The following is a 19,018-nucleotide window of genomic DNA, read 5'->3' on the forward strand; positions in this document are numbered from 1 at the left end:
CACACACACACACACACACTTTTCTTTCTTGGTCAATAAACATTTATAGTGACCTATACATACATTTTTTTCAAGCTTGCACGCAAGCTACACCAGCAGGGGGCGAAATACAATAGGAATTTGACAAGCCATATAGATTTTTCTTTAGTAACTGAGCAATAACAAAAAAATCCAGTACCACCACAAAACAATTGGTACTCCAATTTAAAGTGATGCAGTTTCCGTATTTTTTACGGCAATTGAGCTGTAAAAAGACAAATGCGGGTCTATTTTAGCGCTTCAAGTTAATTTGTCTAGAATATTGCAGAGGCGGGATAAACCGTGATGAACTGCTTTTGTCCTTATCTTCCCCCCGATTTGTATAATTTCTCCACTCAAGGGGGCGGACACTTCTCTGTGGCTGAGGAAGTGTTTTCCATCCTGTTTCTTTGCGTAGCTGCTGAGCTTTACTGTTTTTGGACTATTTTAAATTACTCAAATTACCGGTGCAGGTTTGGCAAAAGTGAGTAGAATGGGCACTCAGCAGGGATTTGCAGGGTAGCTTCCCCGGGATCATCATCTCGAACGATAATAATCCTTGAAGCCACAGTGGTCAGTGTTCTAAGAGAGATTTATGATGAGAGGAAAAGGTTATAAAAATGCAAATAATCAACTGCTCAACACGGATGATAGAAAAAGAATCCATTATGACCCCTGCTAGAGAAATGCATAAATTGATTTTACTTCTTTTGCTTCATTGGATATTCTCCCGCAGCAGGTATGAAAAATTACCACCGTCTCCATTTGTTAGCAAAATTCCCACTTTTTTTGTTATTGGTCTCAAAGCCGATTTGTCAGTCTTCAGCGGGTGCTTTCCCTCTGTTTCCATCCTGTTAAGGTTGATTTTTATATACAACAATCTCTTCTTTGTTGTTAACTACCAGCTTCCTCTTGTCAGTTTAAATTAAAAAGAGGAAGGGACTTAGACTGAATGAAAAAGTCGTTTTCCGGGGCGAAAAGGGCAAGCTGATAAGGGCTCTCCGAATAGGCTTTTGGTAGAGAAGATAATGGTTCTGTATTGCAGTTTTATTTAGAGAGCAAGAGACTTAACTCGGTCCTGACTGAACGTTATAGTTAACCGGCTGAGGAGCACCTGTCCCTCGCCGGGAGCGCTGTTTCAGAGGGAGGCGGAACGCAGGAGGACGTCTTTCCCGGCAACAGCTCGATGACTCGCAAGGAAGTAAAGGAAAAGGGCAGCTTGCCCTCACCCAAAATGGCGGCCGGCGCTTAGCGTGACCGCGCCTGCGCAGGGGTAAGCGTTCTGTGACACTAATTCCCCTGGAGTGTCCTCCCCCCACCTTCCCCCTACCTCCCTGCACCCAACAGCGCCCGGCCCCGACCTAGCCACCTGCGCCCGGAAGTGACGTGTCGGCAGCAGCGGTTCCCCGCTGCATGATGGGAGAGTGTGTGGAGTGGGCGGGGGGTCTCGGCGGAGGAGGAGGTGGAGGCGGCGGCGGCGGCGGAAGAGGGCGGAGGGTAATGGGATGGGGGTCCCGCGACAGCGCTGAAACTCCGGGTGGGCGTCCATGGCGCTGCTTCGCTGACGGGGCTGTGAGCAGTCTGCCTTCCGCTCTCACCAGCTCCGTGTCGGACTAGCCGGTCCTTCCCCGGGGAGCCAGTTCCTCCCCGGGCCCCTGAGCCATGCCCATCGCGGCCGCCCCGAACGAGCCAGGTAAGCGCCACCGCTTCGCTTCTCCAGCCGTGCGGGGGGAACAGGGTGCGGGGACCTGGCCCAGCCCACCGGCCGGACCCTTGCCCGGGCCGGGAGCACCTGTCTGCCGCGGGGCCGGGAACTGCGGGTACGGGGACGGTGCCGGCTCTGCGGGCCTGCGGGCTCCGGACTTGGGCTTTGCCCTCTTCCGCGGCGGGTGCGGGGACGCCGGCGGCGGCGGCGCCCAAAGCTCAAGGATCCCTCCCCGCCAACCCGGGCACCGGCCGGGGAAGTGTGAGCTGTTCCCACCTCTCCGGCCGCTGCCGGGTCGCTCTGCGCCTCCGCTTCCACCTGCCCACAGCTCCGGCCGGCCGCTCCCTCTCTGGAGCTGTCGAGAAGTTTGGGGCTTTGCTGGGGCTTCCTCTTTTTCCCTCCCCCTTCCTCGTGACAGGTGTAAACACTGCCTGCTTCTCCCAGGCCCGAGGCCGGCTGCGACCGGAGTGTGGCTGCTTCCGAAGGTCTCTGAAGCAAGCGGATTTTGAATCCTCCAACTGGCAGAGGAAAGCCCCAAAGCCCATGAATCCTTTCCTGAAAGGATCTTTTTTGCTCCTTTCTTGCACTGCTCAAATAATCTGCGTTTCCTCCCCAGATCGCGTTCGCAAAGTTAGACCATTATTCTTTAAACTCCCGATTTGGCAGGTGCAGTGTCTTGCTTGGGCAGAGGACAAGACTATAGGGTGAACGGTAGTAGGGTCTTTTCTCCATTAGGAAGTTACTGAGAATGGCTAGATTTTTCTTACTGGTTAGTGCGAGTTATAGCTTTCTCACTGAAGCTTCTGGGGTTGAGGAAAGGACTCATACTTGTAAATATTTTAGTGGGGGTATGAGAAGGTGACAAATAAAAGCACTGGTTCCGTTTCAAAGTTCTCACTAGGAGAAAAGTAAAACTTTTGAACTTTAGTCTTTCCTCTTCACTAGCTTCCACGGAGTATTTCTCCCACTCCAAATTGGGTTTTTGATTTCGGGTGTTTTTTTTTTTTTCTTTGGGGATAGGACGGGGAGACGTTTCATCCTTAATGTTTACATTTGTTACCCTCAGTGAACCTTTTAAACGTTGAAATATATGCCAAACTAGGGGAAACAAATATGTCAACACTGTTCCGTTGATATAATTTGCATAGTTTATCTACATTTTATATGCTTTGCCAGCTTAATTGTTGACTTTTGTAGTAGTCATTTTTAACTTCGCAGAAGTATGTGTTTATGCAGAGTATTTGTGGTCTTGTAAATTTTGTGCATGAAGATGTTGCACATGGATTAAAAGATCTTGTATAAAACCTTTAGCCCAGTAAATGATACCTAGTAAATGCTCATTAGATCGAATTCCACTATATACTAATTAGATATATCTACACTTGATCAATTAATATATTTCACAACCTTTAGAAAGCTCTTGTCAGAAATTAACTAGAATTCACATAAGATGTGAGGCATTTGTTTTTCTGTTTTCTGATTTTGACCTAGAGATTATTATAAAAATAACCCTATATCAAATGTGTCCATAATTGGATACAGTGTCCTTAATTGCATCGATAAATTTTGCAGAATCCAGCTGTCCTTATGAAAATTTTGTCATCTAGATAAATCCTGTCATAAAGTATCATTTAAATTTTTAATTTATTTTACTTACAATTAAAAGTTCAGAAAGCAAGTGAAATTTGAGTACCAAATGTTTTATTTTTGTGTGAAATCTAAAGTGCTTCCATTAAGAGTCTAAAGTCTTGGAATAGCATCTCATTGAGGAATTACCCCTTCTCTCCTGACCCTGTCCCCCAAAACTCATAAAAGGCCATTAAGTAGGTATTTTTAAACCGTCATAAGTTACTTAAATGTTTATATTGTTAATGTTATCTACAATTTGTAAGTTAAAAAATAAGGACTTTTTTTCTTAGTGGTTAGGCTAGTGAACCTTTCCAGCCTGAGCTTCATAAGTATTTATAGTTTTTACACAATTCGTAAAAATATCTGGCATTACATGGGTGATTATATATATATATACACATATATGTATATATATATATAATCAATTTGATAGTCTTTTCACAGAGTGTGTCTATAATACAATCAGGTCATTTTGCAACTTTATATAACTGCTAACTCTGATATACACTATTTGCTGTGAGATACTTGTCTTAGTGATTTATATAGAATATATTAACTCATTTGATCCTCCTAACAACCCTACAAACTCAGGTGGTATTATCTCCATTTTTCAGAGAAGAAACAGGCACAAATGTTAAGCAGCTTACCTAAGGTCAGACAGCTGGTAACAGAGCCAGGATATGATAGTTTTGCTTATCATACTCCTATAGTCTTAATATAGTTTTTAAAATATGTAAAAATATACAACATATTTTTTGGGAATCATGAGATATATAACAAAAGTATAAAAACATTCATCGGAATGATAAATACCAAATGAGAATTAAAGTTACCTCTGAAGAACTGAAGAGGGATAAAGGATCTAGGAAGGGCCTGTGGTTTTTCAACCGTAGCTTTACTGTCTTTAAAATAAATCTGAAGCAGATTTGGTAAAAGATTTAACACAGCTAGGTAATGGGTACTTGATCATTCATTATATTTTTTTCTAAACTATGTATGCTTGAAATCATAATAAAAGGTCAGGTTTTTCATTTTAAAAGTATCACTCTTCCAGCATTGTATATTTAAAACGAAGGTAGGGAATTAGGTTGAATGTTATTTTGTTTTGACTTTCTTTTAAAACATAAGGAAGTTCTAACTTGAAAATATTTAAGTCAAGAAATTGTTCCCCTCCCGAGTTTCTTCTGCAGTAACCTCCCTTGCCTGGGCTCTCCTCTTTTTGCTGCCAACCAGCTGCACAGCCCTGTATCACACTCCTAGTTTTATTGCTGACCTTACCCTGGGGTGGGGGCTCATAGGTCTGGATTAGACCCCTTCCCTAGGAACAGGAAAAAGTCAGAAACTATACACTGGGGAGGAAGCAGAGGTGGGGAGCCATTGCTCATTAGTTCGGGAGAAATGAAAAAAGGAACATAGGTTTATACTCTTCTTCAACCACCACCATCCTTATTTCAAATAATACTTCAATAAACCTTGCAGAGATAAATTGCTAATAAATTAAAGCTCAGCTGTATGCTCAAAACTTATAAGCACTGTTTTGGTGAATAGTTCCCAGGGGAAAATAAACTGGTAAACTAGAATACAGTGTAGGTTCCATTTATGTAAATACTTAAAATATGCCATAAACCATTTCAACTAAATACCTAACACCATGGTATTCTCTTCATTTCATTCTTATGGCAACATGTGAAGCCCTGTTCTAGGTGCTAAGGATACTAAAATCAACTAAGAAAAACAACCCTCATTGAACTTCATTTGTGTGTGTGTGTGTACACACGTTTGTGTAGATGTAGGGGGATAAAAAAAAAAAATGGCAGATAAGTATCCTAGAGAAAAACATCCATTTGGAGGGATACGGGAGTTCAGACTTTTTGACTTAGAGCTAGGAGGGAGAGGTTGTTGGAGCTTGCTGTTTTATATAGGATAGGGTCAGAGAAAGCTTAAGACCTGAAGGAGGTGAGGAGAATAAGGGGAAGAGTGGTAGAAGCAGAAGTATGCCTGGAATATTCAAAGAATTACAAGGGGAATAGTAGTATATGTGATCAGAGTTAGAGGGCGAGAGAGCAGTGTTGCAGGGCTTTGTAGAAATTCTAATGACTTTGGCTTTTTACTGTGTGAGATGGGAAGCCACTGCAGGGCTTATGAGTAGAGATGTGACATAATCTATGTTTTAAAAGGATCTGGCTGGGGTTGGGGGGGAGGATCTGGCTGGCTGCTGTACAGAAAATAGACTATAGGAGTTCAGGAGTGGAAGCAGGAAGATTCCATTAGGAGGTGGTTACAGTGATACAGTCAGTCTCTGGAATTGGAACCTATAGTAATTTCACCATTGCTAAATTCAAAAATACTTCTAGAGATACTCCCTTCTGAAAATTCAAGGCCCTCCACAGCCTACTTTTCCAGCGTACTGCCTACTTCCTTCATATATCCTACATTCTAACCAAACTCTATTATGTGACTTCCTGTTCTTTGATACTTGCCCCATACTTTATTTTTAGTGCCCACTGTTACTTGGATTGGATCAGTTAAAACCCTTTCATTTCAAATTCTGTCTCCATGAAGCTTTTTCTTGTTTTCACCATTCTTCCTTCCTCTTCCCAATCAGGTAAGATCTTTTCTTAGATTCCTCATAACTACATTTTACTTTGCTGGTTATATTCTGGCTTGCATTTTGTTTCTTATGTTCCCCCTAATTAACTGTAATTTTCTTTACGATTGCGACTCCTTTTACTCACTTCTACCCCTTATAGAATCTAGCAGTTTTGTATGTCGTAAATGCTCAGTAAGTAGTGGGTATGTATGTATTTAATTTTTTAAAGTAGTCGTTTGTTACAGGGGCATTGTAGAAAATTGGCAAGCAAAAAAAACCACTCCTACTACTCAGAAATCCCCACTGTTAACAATTTAATGCATATCTTTCCACCTATTTTTTACATATATAAACATGCACTTTATACCAAAAGTCTTATTGCACAGACTACTTTGTAGGTTGTTTTGCATTAATTAAACTTCCCTTACCATTTTAGAAAATTTTCATCTAAGCTACTATATGAAGCTATATTCAAATTCTCCAGGTGGCTCAATGTCCCTTTACAGCTGATTTGCCCAAATCAGCATCCACTCCATATTATATTTTTCTGGTTATTAAAGTTATGAAAGGAAAATGTTTATTATAGAATATTGTAGAATATTTGGAAACTGTAGAAAAGTGTAAAGAAAACTGGTATGCCCCTCGATGGCAGGGACCCATCTGTTATTAATGCCTGGCACAGAGCAGCACTCAGTAAACATGTTAAAAGGAATAATATGTATTAAAATATTAGTCATCACACGACAAAGAGATAACTAAACATCTTGGATTACATTCATTTTTTCCCCCCTGTGAGTTTGAGTGTCCTACACACATGTATGTATGAATCCTATTGTATCTTGGTGAACAGGTTTGTAATCTTGGACTTTGTTTTGGGTTATTTCCATAGGATTGAGTCCTAGAAGTGTAGTTACTAAATCAAAGGGAAACCAATTGCTTTTCAAGAGGTTGTAATAAAATCAGTCCTTCAAGCAGTGGCTGAGAGTACCTGTCTTCCTTTAATCTCCTCAAATGATCAGTAAATACGCAGTTTTTAAAGTGTTTACGTAGATTTTTATTTTGGATTTAGGCTTTTCAGCAGTATGGAATATTTGCATAATTTAAACATTTTTTTGAAGGGTTTAAATGGGAGATGTGTCCTTGTTTGATATGAGATTAAAATTGCTTAATGTGCTCTTCTTAAAATTACTGATTCTGTTAGCTATTTAAGTGAAAGAAATACAATATTCTGGAACTATGTTCAGTATAGTAACCACTGGCCACATGTGGCACTTTTAATAAAACTAATCCAAAGTAGATGTACTCTAAGTGTAAAAAAAAAAAAAAAAAAAAAAAACCAAACCAGATCTCAAAACTAATGTTAAGATACATAGTTTAGACTGATTACATGTTAATATTTTGGGCACTTTGGGTTAAGCAAAGTATATTATAATTAATTTCATATGCTTTTTTTAATAGGCTACTGGAAAAATAATTATGTGGCTCATACTATATTTTAGTTGGACAGTGCTGCTCAGGAGCATGACACTGACTTATTTTTATCTATGGAAAAGAACTATGAGATTAACTTCACTATTCTGGAAAGCAGCAAATGGGTTTTTAAAAATCATACATTTCAGGTTGTCATGTGTTTTTCATGGGGTACAGTTTGCACAGTCATCTTTAAAATTGTAAGTGTTTTATTACAAACTATACTGCAGTTCTTATGCTCTGAAAGAAATACATGTAGGAGGACTTGGGGAAAGGTGTTAGATGAGGGATCAATGCCTCAGGTAAATTTTCTAAGAATTGAAGGATGTGTGGGAATGTTTTAGGCGATGGTACCACAGGTGCAAAGGCCCTGTGGCATAAAAGAATGTTATCTGCCTTTCGAAAACTGAAAGAAGGCCTGGTGTGGAGCATTAGAAACGATAGGGGAAGGGAGGAGAAGGTGGTGACTGGAAAGATGGGAATGGCTTATATAGACTTTATTAAAGATTTTTTTTTTAAAAAAATCTTTATCACAGGGTGCTTGGGTGGCTCAGAAGGTTAAACAACTAACTCTTGATTTTGCCCAGGTCATGATACAGTTTGAGTTCGAGCCTTGTTTCAGACTCCATGCTGGGGGTGCAGAGCCTGCTTGGGATTCTCTCCCCCACCCTCCCCCTACTCAGGCTCTCATGTGCATGCTGGTGCTCTTTCCCAAAATAAATACACTTTTTAAAGTTTATTTATTTGAGAGACCTAAGCAGTCTCCAAGCTGCCAGCGCAGCCCAATGTGGGGCTTGAACCCATGAAACTGTGAGATCATAACCTGAGCTGAAACCGAGAGTCTGATACTTAACCTACTGAGCCACCCAGGCACTCCAAAATAAATAATATATACTTTTAAATAATCTTTATCACAAGTAGGAGATCCATGTGATCAGATTGACTTTTAAAGAAATTTCTTGGGTTGGGCATGATTGAATACCGGTCAGGGAGAGACCATTTAAATGATGATGGCAGCTTTTAGACCAGAACCAGAAGGGTGTCTGGGGAGCTGAAAGGAGGTACAGATAGATATTCTAGAATTGAGGGATTTATGAGCTAAAGGTCCTTCTTTAGAAGGTAGAGGAGGGTGAGGAGCTTTGTCAAGGGTGGCTCTTACGTTTCCTACTTAGGGGATGGCCCCTCCACCCACTTAGTTACTAAGTTACAGAGCCCTGAAGAGGACCAGGTTTGAGAAAGAAAAGCTTGAGTTCTCTTGTTAAGCTTAGTTTGAGTTGAGGAATTCAAGAGCAGAGAACTTGTAGAGAGTTGGCCTGGCTGGTCTGGAGCTCAAGTTTGAGGGCTGGGCTGTAGGAATAAAGTAGGAGTCCTAGGATATGGAAATTAAAGCCTTAGGTGGATGAGATTGCTTGAGGAGGAGTTGAATAAGAAAAGAGCCTAGATGAAACGTGAAAGGACTTATACTACTAATTTGAATGTTTCATACGAGAAAATTTCAGTTTGTTTTGAGGCCTACTTGTAAAAGTGAAAGTAAGGAGTAAATTGGATTAAATAAGTTGAATATTTGTTTGACATGTGTGTAATCGAGCACATAATCTAACAATGCTTATTTGATTACTTTGAAACATACCTTTTCCTGTAGCAGAAAACAAACTGGGCTTCCCTGACTATTGAACAGCCTGAAAACAATTATGAATAAATACTGGTATTTTTGTTACCTTAATAGATCTAAGGAAGAATTATGTACTTCTCTCCATAAATACTGAAAAGGCATTTGGAAACTCCTTTTTAAAAATTTTTTTAACAAAGCAACTTAAGAATTGGATAATTCTGTAATACGACAAAATGTATGTAACCTCAAACCAAAGATCAATATCTTAATTTAGGGGGAATACTAATGCCTGCTATCACCACTACTATTGGATTTGGTATTAGAGGTATTAAGCAAGCACAGTCAATAAGGAAAAACAGAGACCTAAGAATTGGAAAGGAAATGGTCGGTCAGATGCTCCGGTTTGCCTATGATAGGATGATTTACAAGTAGCAAGAGCTTCCAATTTCCTAAATAGAAAATAGGATAGAAGTGGAGACCCCATTTTACATGAGAAGCAAAAACATGAGAAGTAAATACCTGACAAGTTTAACAACATGTGAAAATCCTATGTTGCCAGCATTGAATTTTTATGTTAAATTTAACAACTGCATGTTTAGGTAATAGAGGACATCATTCCCAATTCACATCTTATTCTTTCAATACTAACTTTAAATGATACTTTTTTTTTTTTTTTTTAATGTTTGTTTTTGAGAGAACACAAGTGGGAGGGGGACAAGAGGATCTGAAGCAGGCTCTGCGCTGACAGGCTGACAGCACAGTGAGCCCATTGTGGGACTCAAACTCCTGAACCTTGAGGTAGGTTATGACCTGAGCTGAAGGCAGTCGCTCATAGGACTGAGCCACCCAGGTGCCCCTAAATGATACTTTTCAAAGCAAGACTTCTAGGAATAAGATCTTTAATATTTGCATATATCTTAAGGAGATCAGTTGTTTAAAGAGGCAAAATGAAGAATAGTTTGGATGCAGAAATGTTGACCTCAAGAATTTGTAGGTAAAACAAACACTTCTGCTACAGTGACACTCAAAATCTGAAGCGTTCATTTCTTAAGGCCTTTGTTTTTAGTAGCCGTTTATAGAGTAATAAACCTACATTAAGTTAACTTTTTATGCCAAATATTTTTAATGGCATATTTATTTCTTAAAAATCGTACCAAGAGTTTCAAGTATCAAATTCAAATCTTCTATTAGGAGCCCAAATGAATGAATATTCATTACTTTTTGCCTGTGGTTATCATTTCTTCTTTCATATTTCAGACTCCTTCCTCTATATCCTAATGAGCCAGCAGGTGCTAGGTTTGTCTCCTTAGGGTTCAGAAGTTTACTTGAAACAAGTGCCAAGTGTTACACCTAAATAAAAGGTACAGATTTTAATCAGATTGCCAGTGACCTTGGTTTCTGGAAGTAGAGAAAAGGTTATTGTTGCTGTTTACATATTAATTTCTTAACATTCAACTGCAACTGAAACTGATTATTCAGACAGGATTTTATTTTTTCCAAGAATTCTGTAACATTTATGTTATATGTTAATATCTGTTTCAAGGATTATTGCAGTAACTTAAATTTGATCCTTTAAGGAAATTTTCCAAGTGTCATTTTTAAGTATTGAAAATTTTACGTTGAGAACGTTTTTTTGTTTGTTTAACTGTTTTTTAAATCTTGAGGGTGACATTTCTTTGTGATACTCTGAGGTAAGTGTGTATGGCAGAACTTTAAGAAATGTTTGTACACTCAAACCATTGTAAGTTAGGGAAGCCTTTTTATAAGAAAAAGTACAAATTTCATTGCTTTACCTGTATCAGTTCAGTGAAGTTTGCAGATGTTTATATCACCCCAAAAGTTATAAAGTCCGGCAACATTCTTACCCTTTGGTAATTTAATTCACTGGTTCTCAACCTTTGCTAACAATCATCATTTTTGAAACTTCTAAAAATACAGGTCTTTAGATCCACCTGTTCTATTAAAAAAAGGAAAACTTAATACAAAGCTAAGATTGAGAAACATTGGTTAATAGGCTGCTATTAAAAAAAGGAAAACTTAATACAAAGCTAAGATTGAGAACATTGGTTAATAGGCTGGTTAATGGGGAAAAAATTTTGATTTACTTTGTTGAATGTAATAAAAGATAGATATAAAGAGGGATTAATTGATTCAGAAAGGCAGCCTAACCTAATGAAAACACTGGCTTTAATGTTAGAGTCCTACTTTCCATACTTTGAAACCTTGAGCAGATTATTTGACCTCTCTGAGCCTGTTTTCTCCTGTGTAAAATGGATGGTTGAGGTTAAATTAGATAGTGTATGAATAGCACCTCTCATAGTACCTATGACATCATAACTTGATAAGTATTGATGATCTCACTTCACAGGAAACTTCATGCCTGAATGGGTTTTGAAGGTGTAGTAAATGAGTTCTCTAAACAGGTAAGAATAGGAAATTAGAAGAAATGACTTGTGACATAGTGCCAGTGGAGGAACCAGGGGGGTAGTTTTGTCTAGATGGAGTAAAGAGATAGTATCTTAGCCATGGATAAGATAGGAATATCAAGTGGACTGTAGTAATCTTGGCCAAAAATAATGAGAACCTGAAATGAGACCCCATAGGTCACGGGATGTTAAAACAAATATATTGAAGATTTAATTTGTGGGAGGGGGAATGGCAAAGTAGGGAGCAGTCAGGGCTATCACTCAGATTTCTGGACTTAGAATTCAGAACGTTGTATAGGAACAAGTAGTTTCTGTTCTTTAAGTACAGGTTGGTTTCAGTTTTGGAATTGGAATATGAGATATCTTTGGGACAGTCAAATAAAGATATTCAGAAAGGTATTTGGGTACATAGATCCAGAGGTTGCGCAGCCTATAGATAGGGGTTTCAGCATTATGAACATATATTAAAAAAAAAATTGGATGAGATCTCTCTCTGGGATAAGGAAATATGGGAAACACTGAAATTTAAGAGGCAAGCAGAAGGCAGATCTGTTGGAGGAGAAAGGGGTATCATAGGCAAGAGGGAAATCCAGAGAAAATGCCTTTCAGAAACTTTTTTCACTTAAAAATGTGTTTTAGACACCTTTTCCTATTAGTAATGTAGCCTTATCTTTTTTTTTATGGCTATACTTTTTATTTACCCTATTCCTCATTGATAAATACTTAAGTTATTTTCAGTTGCTTCTTAAAACAATGCAGGAATTAACATTTGTATGGAATGATCTTTGTGTACTTACATGAATGCTTCTGTAGGATACATTCTCGTGGATGAAATTATTTAGTCCAAAAAATGTGCATTAAAATTTGTGGTGTATTGTAGAGTTGCCTGGAGTATAAACCAACATGTACTCTGACCAATAGTATCTTTAATTTTATCCTTAAAGTGGCTTGCTTCCTAGATTGAGGGTATTATGAATTTGAAAAATAGTATTTTTTTTTATTTAATGCAAAATTCTGCGAATAGGAAAGGAACACTTTCATTTTATCAAATTATGTGGTTCATTCAAATAATGTAAAATGGGTTATTTCTATCAAACTCATCAGAGGAGAATTGATGTCTTAAATATGCAGAATAGAAATACTGCAGAAGTTTTAAGTCACCTAATGCTTACATGTTCCAACGATAAAAAAAAAAATTCAGATTTCAGACTTTTTTTTATTACTTGACATCGTTCATGACGTCTGTATGGAAGGACTTAGTTTTTCCTAACCCCAGTGGTACTAACAGTATTTAGGGGAAATTGTTGGTTTTGGTCATTCTCTCTAAACTCTTCAGTGGCCGTTTTGGGTGTTTTTGGGTTTTTTTGTTTTTACTTAAAGTTATGACCTATTTCTGGTTTATAAATTTAGGTTTGTAAAATCAAGTTAGGGAATCATGACCAGCTTTTATGATAAAATGGAATAGAACTAAAAATATCAAGAGTACCCAGAGAGTAAGGGGGAAGTACTGTTTGGTGAAGTTTGTTTTTGTTTTTGGGTTTTTTTTTTTCCCCTTAATGTGTATGTGTTGGGTCATCATGCAAAATGTATTGCTTTTGTGGGTTATGTGAGGGAAAGTTTAAAATTCCGCTTCATAGGACAGGCTTATTCTCAAATCATTTCTAACCAAAATAATAAATGTTACCTTTTTTTTTTAAATTTTTACCCTTTAGCCTTTCTACCTTTAATGAGAAAGTAAAACTTTAAACCAAGAAACAACACCATTAAAAGGTCAACTACCTAGAATTTGTTTGCTATGGGAATTCCTTCCATAGTTTCCATGAAGGTTATCAGTACAGGTAGACCTACTTGTGGCATTACCTGTGTATATTACACACATGTACACTCTTGAGCACTGTTTTGGAATGTGTTTATATTTGGTTTTTCACATATATAAAGCTTCTGTTTTATAATAATTCCCCCCAAGGATGTCATTATGTTATCTGTGGATGATATGACTATTTTTAAGCCTGGTTCATTGTCTGGTTTCCTTCTGTTGCCTCACACATTTCTAGGTTATCTTCTCAATTGATAGGTGGTCAGAGGAAAATTTAAAGGAACAAATAGCACTTAGCAAAGACAATTTGTAAGGTAAATGTGCTGTTACATATTTTAAGGTCCTATTTTAAGGCCAAATTTGTGAGTTATAGATTATCTAGGATGCTGTCTGCATCCTGTCTCATTAGCTCAGATAATTGAATTCTAACTGCATTTGGTTGCAGCTTTAGACCTTTTACTAGATGCCTTTTCTCTCTAAAAGGTGAGTTCTCATGGTAGGCATTTATAACATAGTAACACTGTCAGGAAGGGCAGCTGCCAAAAGCCTGCCATATACATATTTTAGTTACAGACTAGGGGTCTTTCGTTTTGGAAATCCACAAAGTAGGTTTCATGGGGCTCTTTTGTTTTCAGAATACCATGGGATCTTGGTTTAATTCATCAGTCTTGACCGGAATTTAAATCTAAAGCTTTATAGCAAGAAATTTCTTTCAAAACATGTCAGCTATTCATGTCAGCTGATTGCAGATCTGCGGGAAATTTTACATGAAGTAAAGAAAGTTGCTAGGAGTGGAGAACAAGAGCAGGGGAAGTTAGTTGGGCCATCCAGAGTCACGTCACACTCTGGAGATCCTGGCTGATGCCTCCACTTATGGTGAGAAACTCTTCAAATCAAAGCAGATAGTCATACTAGCTGGTCTGTTAAAAACCGTGAACAAATTTTTGTACTTTCGCTGTTTTGTTTCGCCTAGCTTGTGTAAGTGCTCCCCCTTTCAACTTTTTTTTCAGACAGGTTCAGCACAAAGGATTGGATTTGTTTTCTTTTGCATGTGCTACGTTTCAGGCCCGCCTTTCTCCGATCACACTTCCTTACCTTGACTGAACTTAGATGTTCCACCAAGTCAGTTAGGAAACATCACAGTTAGGGTTATAGAAATCTAGTGGGAGGTGGAGGGGCAAACAGTTTGAGAGTGGTCCGTGGAATACATGCCCCAGCAAGAACAATAACCGTGTATTCAGTTCCTCCCATGTGGCAGGCCCTGAGGATGCAGTGGTCAACAACAGAGGCCTGTGCCTGCACAACATTTGCAGTCTTTCGAGCTCAAGTAAAGTACCTCTTGCAAGAGCAGCTTCAGTGGAATGGTAGGATGGAAGCCAGATTGTGCTGGCTTGAGGAGTGAGTGGGAGGTTAGGAAGTAGACATAGCAGATAGATACGGCCCTTTGAAGAAGTTTGGTGAGGAGGAGGAAAGCTAGGAGGATACAGAAGGGAAGAGTTTTGTTTTGCTCCGATTTGAGGGTTGGAAGACTCTTGAACACTTACAGTCTGATGAGAAAGCATCAGTAGTAGTGGAGAAATTCAAAGGGCCCCCTGAGCGAGCAATTCAGAAAGAGAACAGAAGGTCCAGGGCTTATCTGTAGACACTGTTGTAAGTGTAAGCAAGATTTTAGTGAAAGGAAATGAAACTGAAGTAGTTCCTGCTTTCAGATTCTGTTTTCATTGTAAAGTTTCTGGGATATTAGGGTGGCTCATTTATTCTGCAACTGTGTAATAAGAGCAAAGAGTACTAGGGAAAAAACTGTTTCCAAGGGCTAATTCATCTATCCTCATTGCTGCTTCTGTTTTGTTGTCTTTGTTACCAACAGCTATCCAATATCATTTATTCTGTTTCAAGTTGAAGTACCTTTTTGGGAATAACAGTAATCTCTCAAATATGGCCAGTTGATGTGAGTTAAAGGTAAAACAATTTCAAATGTTTTTATCTGTCTTGTTTAATTTTTACTCTACAGCTATATAAACACAAGTGCCTTATGGATTTACATAGAAATTTAAAACGCAGTGAAGGGAAAGCTCTTAGGAACTTTTGAAAACTACCTTCTGTAAAATAACTCTTACTGCTACTTAGCAACATTCATTGAAGAATGAATGCATCGCTGCTCACGTTGTCATTTACATCGCGTATATTTGTACTCTTGTGAATCATCCTTACTGACGTCAAAATCAGGAAGACAGAAAATTTGGTTATCACTTTTGGCATTCTGGCCTTTTGAGGGTGATCAACCTACCTATAAAGATATTTTGCTGCTTGTTTCATTCTTTACCACATTTTTACCACTTAATTTGTGTACATTAAGATTAAAAGAAGACCTTCATCTCTTGGTGTTTTCGTTGGTTATTAGTTTGTAAGCATCTTATTTTCTCCTTCCAAATTATTGTAGAAGTTTCAGGAACCTTTTTCTGAACAACTCAGAAGACTTTAAGGGATGATTCCTGTAATTCTATTTGCTGTCAGTTGTTTCTGCAGTAAGACATTTTTCAAGTATTTTATTAGCTTGTGACTGATTCACCACTTACAAGTTACACTACTGTGAGGGATTATTTAACTTCTAAGCTTTTATTTATTCATCTGTAAAATGAAGATCGTAATTCCTACCTCATTGCATAGTACAAGGACTAAATGAGATAATTCATGAATACTTTTCACATAGTATCAACACATAGTGTTGAATAAATATTAACTTGACATTGGTGTAAGCAGAAGATGAAAGCACATGGAATATACTATTCAACAAGTGTTTTAAATAATACTGCGTGTTGTGTAGTTGATAACATTGACCTGTTGATACAGTTGATGTCTAGGATGTCTTGGGTTTTTTTTTTTTTTTAATTTGAGAGACAACACCTGGGAGGGGCAGAGAGGGAGGGGGAGAGAGAATCCCAAGTAGCCTCTGCAGTATCAGCATGGAGCCTGATATGGGACTCTAACCCACAAACCGTGGGATCATGACTTGAGCCAAAATCAAGAGTTGGATGCCCAACTGACTGAGCCACCCAGGTGCCCCTTGGATTTTTGTTTTTAAATCAGCAAGTTTGAAGGAATTATAAGATCTCTTAACAATGTTCAGCTTTGGAATTATGGAAGTTTGATTAGCCTTGAAGTTTGCAGCCTGTGTTAAAAAGGGAGTCCTAGAAACATAAAACTTTTCTCAGTTTTTTACTAAAAAGCATCTATTTTTAGGGACTGTCCTTGTTTTGTTAGCTGCCATTGAGCAATATAATATGCTGAGGACAAGCCACTCAAAAAGAAAATGAAAATTATCGATTTTGTAGATTTTAAATTTTAGAAGCATGAAAACTTGTGACATCATACATGGTCCAGTCATCTCTAGATGTATCAAAACCCAGAAAGTTAACTAAAATCCCTATCTTCATATGGCTCAGAGGAAGGGCTCTTTCTTTGGTTTCTTTATGATACCATGACTCTTAAGCAGAAATGTAGGCTGGACAGATTCATTGACACTACATTTTGATAGTATCTTAAAACTCCAGCAAGGATATTACAGTGAAGATTTGAATAATTTGAACTACTGCAATAGCAGGCAACATTTGTAATGCAAATCAATGTTGTTGCTTATATAATATTCATTTTTCTAAAGAAAATCCAGTTTTTTCCCCATCACTCACCCAAATGATTTAACAAGTGACTCATTAAAAATCTCAGGCATCATGGTAAAAAGGTAACAGTTTTGTGTGTGTGTGATCCATTAACTAAACCTTGCTAGTGTAGTTTGTACTATGTAAAGTCCGTAGCACAACTTCAGATACAGTGTTTGTCTTTTCTTACCACCATCCTTCCGGCTTGTGTTCTCCTTCACCCTCCCACCTGTTCCAGTCCCTATAACAATAAGTTTGGAGTGAAAGGTCCTCAGTAAAGCTGAGGATTGTATAATCTAGATGCGCTTATCTGGCCTTGAAAGTTGATATATGCATTGATGCAGTTTGGTGCCCTATAAAACGTGGGAGTCTCTCTCTCCGGTGAGTTTTTAGCTTGTCTGGAAAGTTATCTCAGTGTTTGAATCTGGGAAATTCCTGAAAGACCTCTTAGACCTCACCACTACCACCCAATGTGAGCCCAAGGACCTGTAGGGTGTTAATAATACACTGGGTGGATGATGGAGGATAGAGGAGTGGTCAAGGATTAACTCTTTCTTAGAGGAACATGTAGAATCCTTTCCATTCCAACTAGGCACCTTCTTAGAAGCCTTTATTCTTGTGGTCTTTCTCTAAATGGATAGTATCTACAGCCAGTTTATTTCAAATTAACTGGGTTGTATTGTGCTGTTGCTCATCAAAAACATCTTTTTCCCCCCCAAGTTTTTACTTAAATACTAGTTAGCTAATACATATGACACCTGAAACGGTGTCGAATTTAGTGATTCATCACTTACGCATAACACCAAGTGCTCATCACAACAAGCGCCTTCCCTAATACCCATCACCCGGGGTACCTGGGTGGTTTAGTCAGTTAAGCATCAGACTCTTGATTTTGGCTCAGGTCATGATCTCACGGTTCATGAGTTCGAGCCCCACTTTGGGCTCTGTGCTGACAGTGCAGAGCCTGCTTGGGATTTTCTCTCTCCTTCTGCCCCTCCCTCACGCGCTCGCGCTCTCTCTCTCTCCCTCTCTCAATAAACTTAACAAAAAAATACTCCTCACCCATTTAGCCCATCCCCCCCACCTCCTTCCATCAGCCTTCAGTTTGTTCTCTGTAGTTAAGAGTCTCTTATGGTTTGCTTCCCTCTTTTTCCCCCCTCCTTTCCCCTGTGTTCATCTGGTTTTTAAATTCCGCATATGAGTGAAATCATATGGTATTTGACTTTCTCTGACTTATAAAACCTCCATCTTTTAATCGAGTCTGTTGAGTTGGTTGGGTCCCTTTAGAGTCTATGTTCTCAGTCCTTCAACCTTGGATATTGTTTTATATTTTCCAGGGATGGGTTGTAGAAATTGGCAATAAAGTCAGTGTCATGGATCTTTAGTGTGGTTAGTAAATTTTTCTTCCGTGATTTACTGTCTCAGTGACCTAAACTATATGCAGAGTCATGTGAATGTTTGTGCCGACTAAGCAAACATTGACTTAGATTTTTGTTAAGGGTAGATTATGATTTGAACCACAGACTCAGTGAAGTTAAAATGTGATGATAGTTGATAACTGGCTGAGGCACAGAATGTGCCACATACTGAAGGTCTGTTGTCTGTAATCCTCACAACAGCATTGAAAGGGAGGAGCTGCTAGCCCCTTTCTCTGGATAGGAAACTGAAGCTCAGGGCAAACTCACATAATTCGTAAGTGAGGAAGCTGGAATCTGAACCTAGGATCTCATTCCAAGTCCAAGATATTTCTCCTGTACCACACTACCTCTTGAGACATACATATATTACCTTAAATGCCAGAGACAGGCAAAGTATAAGTAAGCAAAACTTTTTTTTTGATGGAATGATATGTTTATTATGGTCACATACATTCACTTGTAATGGAGTCACTTAATTGAAGTATGTTGATTTTCTGAGAAGCATTTTTTTTTGTTTTTGATGCATATAGAGAGAGCAGAGTACACAAGTCTTAAGTGTACAACGGGATGAACTTTTACAAATACATATACGTGCGTAACTAATATTTTGATCAAGAGATAATAGCAATTTTAGCATTCACCAGGCTCTTTTATGTTCTCTTCCAGTCAATACTATAC

General features: G+C 38.6%; 1 protein-coding gene across 5 annotated transcripts in view; it reads left to right on the forward strand.

The window, feature by feature from the left end:
- The first annotated feature begins 1,417 nt into the window (after positions 1-1,417).
- Positions 1,418-19,018, forward strand: part of AFTPH (aftiphilin) — a 67,010-nt gene continuing 49,409 nt past the window's right edge. For 2 of the 5 annotated variants that reach the window (XR_003424778.2, XM_027072345.2), the window contains exon 1: positions 1,455-1,711. The gene's annotated coding sequence lies outside the window, so the exon portion shown is untranslated. Of the gene's footprint in view, positions 1,712-15,133; positions 15,226-19,018 lie in introns of all 5 variants that reach the window. The other 3 variants (XM_053200670.1, XM_027072346.2, XM_027072347.2) reach the window with 3 other exon arrangements.

Source organism: Acinonyx jubatus, chromosome A3 (assembly GCF_027475565.1).
Source record: "Acinonyx jubatus isolate Ajub_Pintada_27869175 chromosome A3, VMU_Ajub_asm_v1.0, whole genome shotgun sequence".
In the NCBI taxonomy this organism is placed as follows: Eukaryota; Metazoa; Chordata; class Mammalia; order Carnivora; family Felidae; genus Acinonyx; species Acinonyx jubatus.